This window comes from Nicotiana tabacum, chromosome 5 (assembly GCF_000715075.1).
Source record: "Nicotiana tabacum cultivar K326 chromosome 5, ASM71507v2, whole genome shotgun sequence".
Classification (NCBI taxonomy): domain Eukaryota; kingdom Viridiplantae; phylum Streptophyta; class Magnoliopsida; order Solanales; family Solanaceae; genus Nicotiana; species Nicotiana tabacum.
The window spans coordinates 28,039,591-28,049,719 of record NC_134084.1 but is presented as its reverse complement, the minus strand read 5'-3'; the positions used below and the strand labels follow the sequence as shown (position 1 = coordinate 28,049,719).

At 34.7% G+C, this 10,129-nt stretch overlaps 1 pseudogene; it reads left to right on the top strand.

Moving 5' to 3' along the window:
* Window positions 1-8,308: 8,308 nt before the first annotated feature.
* On the top strand, window positions 8,309-9,014 carry LOC107802315 (histone H2B.11-like; annotated as a pseudogene).
* Window positions 9,015-10,129: the final 1,115 nt, after the last annotated feature.

Sequence of the window (10,129 nt, the reverse complement as noted above, 5' to 3'; positions counted from 1 at the left end):
GGAGCCCCCTGAAGAATAGAATGGCGATTTATTGGTTGAAGTCAGGAGCCCCCTGAAGAATAGAATGGCGATTTATTGATGGAAGTCAGGAGCCCACCTGAAGAGAGGAAAGACATTTTTAAAAGTTGTTGAAATCTTGCCAACCTAAAGAAAGGAATGGCGATTTATTGGTTGAAATCAGGAGCCCGCCTGAAGAGAGGAATGGCGATTATTTTCAAAGTTGTTGTTGAAGTCAGGAGCCCGCCTGAAGAGAGGAAAGGCGTTTTTTTAAAAAAAAAGTTGTTGAAATCTTGCCAACCTAAAGAAAGGAATGGCGATGTATGGTTTGAAGTCAGGAGCCCGCCTGAAGAGAGGAATGGCGATTATTTTCAAAGTTGTTGTCAGGAGCCCGCCTGAAGAGAGGAAAGGCATTTTTAAAAGTTGTTGAAATCTTGCCAACCTAAAGAAAGGAATGGCAATGTATTGGTTGAAGTCAGGAGCCCGCCTGAAGAGAGGAATGTCGTTTATTTCTAAAGTTGTTATTGATATTGGGAGCCCGCCCAGATAACAGAGGCATACATTTCAGTCTTTATATTTCAAGCGTCGAAGTTGGGAGCCCGCCCAGACAACAGAGGCATACATTGCAGTCTTTACATTTCAAGTCTTTAATTTTCAAGTATTGAAGTTGGGAGCCCGCCCAGATAACAGAGGCATACATTTCAAGATCAAGTCAGAGGACAATAAAACAGAGGGTTACAATAGGAATCCCCAGCAGGAAACAATAAAAATCCCCAGCACCGGGAAACAGAAGGTTGCAACAAGAGGTCACAGTACAAACTCAAGTACATGTGTCAAAAGAAGAAAAGCACCGGAAGAAATGCAAGCAGACAAGGAAGCAAGGCAACAAAAACAAATTGTACTCTAGCCTAGCTTCTTGTTCTTTTTAAGCACGGTGTAACAAGGAGATCGGTAAGCAGTAGTAATAGCATGCAACAACAGTGACAATGCAGTCCCACGGTAGTCCCAGCTACCAAAATTTTCCGAACTACATTGACCCGATTCCTGTTTAGCCCAGGATATGTAGGAAACCTTTGAAGCAATGGTTCGGTCAAATCTTTTTCAAAAAAAAAAATGCTTCAACGGAGTACTCGGATGGGCAAAAATCGCTCGCTTTATCTTTGCACGAAAACCCTTCGTGTCTTTGGGCAAAGAGGGGCAGCTGTAAGCACGTGAGTTTTGCCCTATATGAGAATTACTCCCAAAAAAATCAAAAATAAAATGATTTTTCTTTGGTGTGCAATTTTGTGATATTTTGAATAATTATTTGTATTTGTATGTGCATGTTTATTTGCTAAATTAATAAAAAATACAAAAATATGTCGCATTTTGCATGTAGGATTTAATTCTACAATTGTTAGTAATTTAATTTGTTTTACAAAAATTTAAAAATTACAAAAATAGGCATCGTTTGCATTTTTAGCATTTTATGACCAAATATACAATTTTATGCTTAATTATTATTTAATTGTGCATTAATTGTTATTGAGAGTTAATTTGCGCTTTTATAACTTAATTTAGTTCTTAATAATAGTTTAAGTATTTTTATAATTTTGTTTTAGAGAAATAAAAGAAGAAAAGAGAGCGGAAATATAAAGAAAGTCGGAATTGGGCCTCTTCTTCAAATTTAAGCCACAAGCCCAAAAAATGGCCCAATCTTCCCTACGACCCAGTCCATTTCGAACTGGGTCGACCCAGTCCATAACCCAAAAGACCCAAACCCCCTTTGTCTTTCATTTTTTACAAAACAAAAAAACAAAACAAAAACAAAAAAAGAAGAAGAAGAAAACCCTAAAATTATACTAACCCATCCGCCCCCCCTCCCTATCTTCTTCTTCCCCAAAGCTCCAAACTTTCCAACCATGGCTCCCCAACATCGACCACCCTCCAGTCCGCCTACCCAAGCCATGAACGCCCAAGCTCCTCCGGTCATGTCGAGCTCCCATGGTTACAACGTTGCGCCTTCTTCTTCCTCGTCAAAGCTCCAAACGTTGCTGTTTTTTTTTCTTCTTCCTTCACCTCACGCTGCTGCTTGATGTCCAACAGCTCTCCATCTCGTGAAGTTTCACAACCCACCATGGACGTTGCTAGTGATGCTTCGTCAAGCTTCTATTATCGCCAAACACCCCATCATCGAGCAAACAAACCCCATCGCTGCCCACGCCGCTGCTGTCGCGGCTTCTTCTTCTACTCCGCTGCTGCATCTTCCATCTCCTCGACCAGCTGCTTCCATCCGCCATAGATGCTGTCGCGATGTTGTTGCTGCTCGTCGCAACAGCTTCCTACTGCTTCATGCCTCTCCATCATCTTCGTCTTCATCGGTGTTTTTGAATCGGTTAGTTGGTTTATGTTTCAAATTTTGTCCATAATTTGTTTGGTATTTTTCGGATCCAAAATAAAGAAGTAATTTAATTCTTGTTTGATTTGTTCGTCGTTGAAATAATTTTCTAGTGTGTTCATGTTGTTTGTTAAATTAATTTTCAGATTTCAAAATAGAAGTTTAATTAGTTGTTTTCATGTTTATTTCATATTTGTATTATTGTTTAAGTAAGTATTTGTTAGTTTGATGTTTGTTAGATTCAAATTGAAATTTAATTAACTATTTCTTCAATTTGTTTCATGTGTTTATGTATTGTTAGAAATGTTAATATTGTTAAGTTCAAGTTTAAGCTCATAATTGTTTCTTCGTCGATCTTGTTATTTGTTTAAAGAATTTAGTTGTGTTAGAGAAATATGTTGGTTTAATCGTTTAAATCCATCATGTTTGTTGTTTAAAATAGATTTAATTCATGTTCATACTTTGTTTGATTGTTCTTGAATCCGAAATTTGTATAGCTTGATTTCTTGTTTACCATTTGTGATTATTTCTTGAATTTGTCTCATAAAGTTTAATATAGGAATTGTTGGTTGTAATGTTGTTAGAATTGATTTTAAGTTCAATATGATTGAAGTTAGAAATCTAAATATACTTGTTTGTTGTAGTTGTTGAATCCGAAAATAGAATTGTTTGTTGCTAAAATATTGTTCAATCAAATTTTATTTGTTCTTTGTTGTTCAATTTGTGTTCATGTGATTTGTTGTTGAAATGTTGTTAAAATCGTGTTCATGTGATATTGTTGTTATGATGTTCATCCGTGTTCATATTGTTGTTTGAACATTGTTAGAAATTGATCATATTGTCTATATTTTGGTTAAGTTTGATTAATTGATGTGTTAAAGCTGATGGGTAGTTTGGTAAATTTGTAGTACGTTCAGGGGTAGTTTGGTAATTTCAGTAAGGTCGTGAGGGGTAGTTTAGGAATTGTACATTTTGAAATTGTTTATTTGAAGCATGGGGGACAAAATGAAATGGGGTGGGTTGTGATATAGTTGTTTAATATAAAGGGGGGACAAGATTTAATTTAAAGGGGGAATCTTGCATTATTTTAAATGAAGCATGGGGGACAAAATATAATGGGGTGGTGTGATATGTTTATTTAATGTAATGGGGATGAGTGGAAAGATAATGGGTTGGGTAGAGAAAAAATATGAATTTTAATTAATTGAAAGGTTTATGGGATGGGTTATAAGAAGAAGTCTTGAACACAAGACAATACAGAGAGAGAAGAAATAGAGAGAGATACGAAAAAAAATACACACATAGATAGAGAGAAAAAACGGACAGAGAATAGAAGAGAGAAAAATTCCGAAAAATATTTAAGCTTTCAAAATAAAAATAAAACTAAAAAAAATCTACTGCTTTCTTTCTTTGTTTGAAATTAGTATTAATGGTTGTTGTTTCATTTAAAGCTTAAAGCTTTTGTTTTTGGGATTACTACTCCACCGGTCTGTTACTGGGTTGTTACTGTTGCTGGGCAGTTGTTGCTATTGTACTGTTATTATTGCTGCTGATTCTCATCATCATTTTCTTTTGCTTCCAATATCAGGTACATATCTGTAAATTCATGTCATGAAAAGCTTCAACATGGCAAGTAAATAAAGTTTGGTTATAAGGATGTCTTCTACTCATTTAAATTTTATTAGTTTAAGTTTCAGTTTTGTTTTAATTGGTTAGTATAGTATTATACTTGACATGATAAACTGTTAACTAATTAACCTTCTGGAGTAGTAAATTCCACGATAATCTTATATGTTTTGAGGACTAGTGATGACATTTACTGTTTGAATTGATAGGGAACATTGCAGAAAATTGGCCATTAATTAAATCTTGTGATATTGTTAGCTAAGTAAAGAATAGTACGGAAATACCCAGAAATTACATTACTAGCTTATTTTGTCAAATATCCAATTTTGTTTAAGGCTAGATGATGTCGTCTTAATAAATCAATTGGTAGATTAATTCTCTTTATTAATAACAAATGGCGTAGTTAAATCAACTCATTTCTTTTAATGTATGAAATAATGTCGATGATTTTTTTTTACAAAATATAGAGTTAGTGTTTGCAAATATTCGCATAGGCAGAGAATAAGAATTGGTTTATTTATCTCAAACTCAATCTTCGTAATCAAAAATCAACTAAATAATTATAACTTTGGACTAAAACAAATACATGAGAAGGACATGGGATTTATAAACAAATCGTGGCATTATATGTAAAAGATATATAGAAGAAGAGTTCGCCTTAAATGAAACAATGAAGATTCTGCAGAAACTATTAATTTGTTTATCATTTTAAGTTCTTTCCCAATTTTATACACCATTCGATTTATGGACATCCAAATGTTGTATCCACAAAAAATGTTAGTTTTAGATACATATTGTCTGTTTTCTTCTTCACGCCATTAATTCTTTAAAATTTGAGATATATGATTCATATGTGTAAAATAAGGCTCGCGGTCAACACGTAATAACAATTTGTAGAGAACCTTATCAAGAATATTTTTGTGATTCGATTATGCGTTCGCGCAACTTCGATCGAATATTTAATAAAAGGGATTTCTCGGAGAATATCATTATTAATTTCATAAAACCCCGAGATGTGAGGTTCACTACTTAATTATACAAAAAGGGCGAATGTTTTTGATTTTATTTAAGCACAATTTCGAAAATAATTGTTTTAATAAATATATTATCTATATTATCGTGTACACGTGCGCGTGACACAACTCCGCATTTTTAAAAAAAAAATAATTTATAACACGAATATACGTACGCGTGATTCGATTCAAAGAAGGGTCTTTAAATATAAATAGAAGCGGTAACAATAAAATCATGCAATAAAAATGTATTTTACAAATCAAAATAATCAAGCCGAATATAACAGTTGAGCGACCGTGCTAGAACCACGGAACTCGGGAATGCCTAACACCTTCTCCCGGGTTAACAGAATTCCTTATCCGGATTTCTGATGCGCAGACTGTTAAATAGACAGAGTCATATTCTCCTCGATTCAGGGATTAAAACCGGTGACTTGGGATGCCTTAAAATTCCCAAGTGGCGACTCTGAAACAAACAAACAAATCCCGTTTCGACTGTCCTTTAATTGGAGAAAACTCCCTTGCACCCTCGCGGGCGCGGAAAAAGAAGGTGTGACAACCACGACCACTCATTTGGTGAAATCCGCTTCTGGTCATGCTTTAGATATGGAGTACAAACTGCCTAATACTCATATTTGCCAGAATAAAGTCTGTATTCCTCATTTCTTCTTTTTAGTAAAAAACCAGTTATACCCTCCAATTATACTTGGAACCCCTTTTATTAATGCTAAGGTTGGCGGTAGTCAGCACGACCATTAATGATTCGAAATATACGGGAATTCTATTATAGTTTTAATGACTGTATGGAAGGATCTATATCCTTTTACCCAAGCAAGGGGTATGTCTAGGTCCGATACATACTCTTATTGAGCCCATGTGTCTAGCAGTTCTAACTGTGAAAAGGATAGCCCTTTTGACAACTTCGGCGGGCTTTAATGTCACAGCTGGCTAGACGTAGCCACTAAGGCAAAGCCAATAAGAGTAGTACCAGAACTGACTGTACCACCATCTTGGAACCAAGCCAAGAAACTATATTAAAATTTCTTTATATTTAGAAAGAGTCTGGGATGTTCATGGTTAAGGTGCAAGAGAAATTAGTTCTTCAACATAGATATGAATCCGTTTAGCCGGACATAGTCACGGTTGGGGAGAGAAACTAAAACTGAATCTGAAGCTGAAGTTGAGTTAATTGATTTTTCTGATAATAATAAAACTATTGATACTTCTTGCACTGCTTGCAAAGGTGATATTTGTACTTGTGATAATGACAAATTTTATAAATTGCAATCACAATTTGATAATCTAAATATAAAAACTATTACATCTGATAATGTAATAGAACTTTTAAAAGAAGTTACTGATGAAAAACTTCGTGAAAAAATTATTAATTTAGCTGCAAGTTCTAGTTCTAGTAGTTCAAAATCTGTTGAAAAATACAAGAACGAATTTGAACATTTTGCACCTTATTCTTTATCTGAAATAAATAGAAGACTTCAAAAGTCCAGTACGCCTAGTAGAGATACTTCTTTTAATGATTTAAAAGAAGAAATTGAGAATTTGAAAAGGTATATTAAGTCTCTTAAGCATATATCTAGACCTCTTTTTCTTATACGGGCTATCCGGGTAAGGATACCTATGATTTGTATGAGGGTTAATCTTAACCCTTTCAACCCTCAAAACAATTATTTGAATTTGTATGTAAAAATTTTAGGAGAACATATTGGTTCTCTTGATAAAAAACTTGATGATTTGACTATTTTAATAAAAGAAATGAGTACTAAGAAAGGACCAACTGACATTGCCTCCACTTCAGGAAGTAAAACAGTTGATCAAGTTATTCCTACTCATATTTAAAGACCTCATGAGATTCAGGATTTTAAATTTAAATCTCTTGATGACTTAGCCCAGCTTTTAGATAAAAAGCTTTCTGGTTTAAATATTAGACCTATCGATTTATCAAAAAAAATTGCTGATAAAATTGAGACCGTTTCTGATTATAAAATCGATTTACACCAGGATCAGGGTAGGCGGGCGGTAGTCCGCACGGCCGTCCAGATCTAGCTGCTTTAGTACCCGTTTAAAGGTTGGCGGTAGTCCGCACGACCATTAATGATTCGAAATATACGGGAATTCTATTATAGTTTTAATGACTGTATGGAAGGATCTATAAATATATATATATATATATATATATATATATATATATATATATATATATATATATAAGTTCCGGGCTCGATATTTTGAGGCCCAATGACACCAAATTATCATTAATAATTATGTGTCTTTTTATAGTTTAAATTCATATTTTTAATAACTTAATTGTACAAATTACTAATTATGTGTGTTGATACAATTATTAACTTAATTGTACAAAGTTTGCATTTTCAACAACCAGTATAAGATACTGAAACAAAAGGAATTCTAAGCTAAAATACTACACATTACTACGCTACAAGGCTCTAAATTTTACTACGCTAAAAGGGTTTACGTTTTACTACGCTAAAAAGGTCTAGATTTTACTAGGCTAAAAAATAATCTTAACTAAACATAAACAACAAATAAATTTAATTGCAAATAAAACACAAAACGGCATGAAAACACATAGATATAAATCAGGATATTAACAGACAAATTTATTTTATTATATTTTTTTTAGAAAACACTAATACTAAATACGGATAAATTTAACATGCTAGTTTCGAAAAAAAAACACAAACCGAAATAGAGCACATACAAATCAAATAATATGCGTTATTATAAATGTTTCAACTTAAAATAAATCGAAATACCTCGATTTAGAATTTTCGGAAAGGAAAAAGATTGAAATTTTGACTCCGGAAGTATGAATCAACAATAACACGAAACTCTACTCGAATGTGGGACCTACGTTTTTCAAGTTTTATGTGTCGAGGGGACCCAATTTTTTTTTAAAAGGAGGGCAGAAGCGGGTATGGGGTGGGAGACCAAGAAGAGAGGAGAGGTTAAAAAAATGGAGGAAGAAACGATGAAGAAGACGGAAGGAATTTAAAAAACGTATGTATAGCGCCAGGTATTGTGGCGCTATACCTGTGCCGTGTCAGCTTTTACAGTATAGCGCCACAATACCTGGCGCTATACATTAACGGTGTCGTTACTGTTACTGTATAGCGCCAGGTATTATGGCGCTATATATAAAAATGTAATTTTTTTTTACCACCTATTTGTGTACTTTGAGTCCAAAAGAACCACATTTTGATTCCGGACTCCTTTTTTTACCCGCTTGGTTTAGCCTCTACCCATAACCCGACCCAAAGTCATTCCCTCTGACAAAAAGCCCATAAACGATAGATCTGCGCAAATACTTCAATTCAAACTCAAAATCCCTGATTTCCTACAAACTCTGCTAATTTCCTCTTTGATTCGTTAAATCTCTCCCTAAAAATGGCACCAAAGGCAGAGAAAAAACTCGTTGAGAAATTCTGAAAAAGCCAGCTGCCGAGAAATCATCAAAGGCCGGAAAGAAAATTCCCAAGAACAGCGTCGCCGCCACCGGAGACAAGAAGAAGAAGAAGAGGGCAAAAAAGTCAGTTGAGACTTATAAGATCTACATCTTCAAGGTTTTGAAGCAGGTTCATCTCGATATCGGTATTTCAAGTAAAGCCATGGCTATTCATGAACAGTTTCATAACAATATTTTTGAGAAGCTTGCTCAGGAATCTTCTAGATTTGTTAGGTACAATAAAAAGCCTACAATTACTTCACGGGAATTAGGACTGCTGGGAGACTTGTGCTTCCTGGTGAACCGACTAAGCATACTGTTTCTGAGGGTACTGGGGCTGTTGCTAAATTCACTAGCTCTTAAAATTGTTTTACCTGCTGGCTTTATGATTTTAATTAGGATTTGCTGATGTAAAGAAGAAAGATTGGTTAGTTGCTGGTACAATGTTTTGCAGTTCTGCATTTGTAATGATTTTTCTTTGTGTTAATTGTGAGTGTGGGAGAGCAATACTTGTGCTTCAGAGTAACCCCTATCCCTAATTTACTGATCCAAACAGGCATTCACTCCCACCTATCTAGAAGCACAAAGCATGATTCTTTCATATCGTGAATCCCCTTGTGGAATCAAGTCATAAAAAATGGATTTGCTAAGGAAGATATATAAGGTGAAATGAGGCTGTCAATCGTTCTACGTTTTTTTGGGTCGGATTATGGGTAGAGGCTAAACGAAGCGGGTAAAAAAAAGGGATGAGTCATTTTAATCATGTGAGGGCACGTGGCAGTTCGTCCAATTGAGGGGTATATTTGAACGATAGTATAACAGTAGGAGCTAAGATGACTAAATATTATTTTTAAACCTTTTTAGTAGAGGAATATATTTGATCCTTTTTCCGAATTAGTTATACAGTAAGTCCATGGAAATAATAATAAATTGAAAGTTGCTTTTGGCCATGCTTGGAACCGTTAGAGCCTTTTCATTGTTTCAAGCACATCTTTGGGGGTTGGTTCAAATTAAACAATTACCGTAGGACCGCAAGGATTAAACAAATAGGCAAATTTTAGGATCTCACTCGGGAGCGGGAGGCATACATTAGAACATTTAAGCTTGCTTTCTTTTATGTGAGAGGTCGCCCCCTTAGTTAATTAATTTATCGGGGAATGCCTCTTAAATTTTTTATATATTTTTATACTCTTTTATCCGGGGTATGCCCCGAAGTGAATGTAAATGGAGGCCGAGGCTACATTGTAATGGAAGCATAGTGTAGGATAGATCAGAACCCTTAGTATATTTTCTTTTAGTACTTTCTATTCTTTTCTCTTATTTTTCTTATATTAGGCGGGGACGACCTCAAGTCACTTTTGTGTTTATTTTTCTTTTTCATTTTTACCTCAATTTGGATGTTTTTAAAATCCAATTAGATCATGTATGCAACCGTGAGTTTCACGGGACTTGGGGAGTGCCTAACACCTTCTCCCCGAGTCAAATGAACCACCTTACATAAAATTTCTAGTGCAGTTAGTTTAGAGTCAAATGTGTTTTTAAGGGAAAATTGGTTTTAACTGGTGACTTGGCATATCGAGATTAGATGCCAAGTGGCGACTGAGAAAATCTCTTTTAAACGAGTATTTTGTCATT